Genomic DNA, 2,515 nt, shown 5'->3' on the forward strand with positions numbered 1-2,515 from the left:
AACTCGGTATGGTTATTGTGCTTCCACATAAAAGCAAAACGTTGAAAATTATTGAAAGCGGACTAAAATTGAGGCCGCTTTCTATATAACGGTAAATTTCAGAACTGCTTGAAACTTCAAAATTTCGAAATCTAAGGACTCTAATTTACTCAAAATTGATACGCCCCGGCTTACCATGTAGCGGTAGCTTTCGGTAAGGTAAAAAACATATATTTAATACATGCGCCGGGTATTTAATGTTCGGCTCCGCCCGAACTTAGACTTTCTTTCTTGTTATTTTTGAATTAATAACACAATACTATTTTACCCTTCCGATTTATAATTTTTTTATTTCAGACTGATGACAAATTATCTTTTAATGAATATTTGAATATTTGCGAAATACACTAGGCCATTTTGCTTAGTTCCCTACAGTGTTAGGAAATAATCTATAATCTATACAAAACCTGTACTTTTCGACTGTAAATTATATCGACTTTTTAATTTGCTAATATGCATGCATGCATACATAGATTCCCTTCAAGACCAATGCTTTGATGGTATTCACGGGAAAGTTTATGTAGGTACATTTACATATTTTCACCTTTTAACATAAATGTCAAGGCAGATATTTTAAGATACACTTCATAACAAACAAATTTTTTTATGTTATTATGAATGGATAAAAGAGACATCTTCTTTGAGTTCAGTACTAAAATTTGACATTTCAAGTGCTTATCAAAACTTTATGCATGTTAACTAGATTGGCCATTTATCTTAAAATTATATAATTTTAATTATTTTTTTATACAAATGCAGTTTAACAAAACCCGTATAAATCCAAGGCTTAATCTTTGCGCAACATTAACAAAATCAACAAACTTTCGTAAAGCTTTTTAATTAGATTTGATATAAATACATATTTTGAGTATGCAGTTTTGTAGCCCGATCAATTCAAATAAAGCGCAAGTTTAAAATACATAGCTGCGACTTATCGTTGATTTTTAATATATTTTTTTTTGATGAAGGCGTTGCTCATTTTCTTCATTAAAAAAATCGACGAACAAACTTAGATAATATGGAAGAAAATTAACCGACATCGTCAAAAATATGCCATACATCAACTGTAAATCACAGCTACTTTAAATTTGCACTTTATTAGACTAAAATTGAATGAGCTAAAAAACTGCAACATATTAAGAGATAAAATTGAAATAGAAAGTTCGAAATTTTTACGAAAGTTTGTCGATTTTTTTTAATGTTGTTCAAAGATTAAACTTATTTTTCTTTAGTGTTTGTTAAGGAATAAACTATATTTTTATAAACAAATAATTCAAATTAAAATATAATAAAATAAATAGTCAAATCTAGTCAATATGTGAGTGTCGTAAAGTTATGATATTTAAGAACATCTCTTTCTTAATTAACGATGACACTGTTTCTATATGAAGCTGATTTCAACATTTTGTTTTAATAAAATTTAGTATCGAAAATATTCTTTTAAAACTTGCCTGGGAATGTGATATAATGGTTCGTTCAAAACCTTTTTTCAAAACTTATAAAGGCAAAAACGAGAAGGCGAAGACAAAAAGAGAATACAAAAATTTCCCGCAGTGAATTTTCAGATTTCCAAAACGGTATAGTAATTTAATTTTTTTAAATTTAAATAAAACATGAATACCCCATGGAATAAACGAATAGATAAAAAATATATAACGGTAAAACTGGCACATACATAAATATATGAAACAATGCACTCAGCCGACGCCTCTAGCCATTGTGTGTCGCAAATTGGAATTTTTTTTCATCCCCCCCAAAGCCAAATCCTGGCTACGCCATTGTTTCCAACTGTCGTGAGTTGGAAAGATTGTGAAAAAACTGGTACGCAATATTGACCTTGATCAAAGTCACTTAACCGGTTATAGCGCCCGCCTTAGTTTCTAAACCTCTAAAATTCGGAGATCGAATATTTGCGGGACTCGCCCGAATTCTTAATTAAAAAATGAAATGGGGTTTCTGTTGTCGTTTTTGATTCACTATTTCTCTATTGGCGAAAGGCTCTCCTTGCCTAAAAAAAATTGTATGTGAAAGCAACCACAAGTATTGTTAAAAGTGCTTACTGCACTAGTGCCCTACTTTAATAAAATAAGCGGTCATTGCATTTGAAATCTACCTTCTGCAAAATTTCGAAATATTTTCCAAATAATGTTTCCTGTGCACATGGTTCCTCAGCGAAATCGCTTTCCCTCAGTGTTGCCGTTTTAGCTCTTTGGTGGCTAGATTTAGCTACCACATACTTTTTTTGGGCACATAAATTTAAAATTGCCCCTAGCCCTTTTTAGAATTTATTCATACTTGGCATGAAAAAGTTGTAGCGATTTTGGCCGAGTTCAGCAAAGTACGCCAGTCGTTTCTCCTCTGTGCCAACTGACGCCAATTGGAAACGCCAAGTGAAGCCAAGTCCTTCTCCACCTGATCTTTCCATCGCAGTGGGGGCCTCCCTCTTCCTCTGCTACCACCAGCGGGTTCCGAGTTG

Source organism: Rhagoletis zephyria, unplaced genomic scaffold, assembly GCF_001687245.7.
Source record: "Rhagoletis zephyria isolate East Lansing unplaced genomic scaffold, Rhagoletis_zephyria_1.1 Rzeph_scaffold_01158, whole genome shotgun sequence".
Classification (NCBI taxonomy): Eukaryota; Metazoa; Arthropoda; class Insecta; order Diptera; family Tephritidae; genus Rhagoletis; species Rhagoletis zephyria.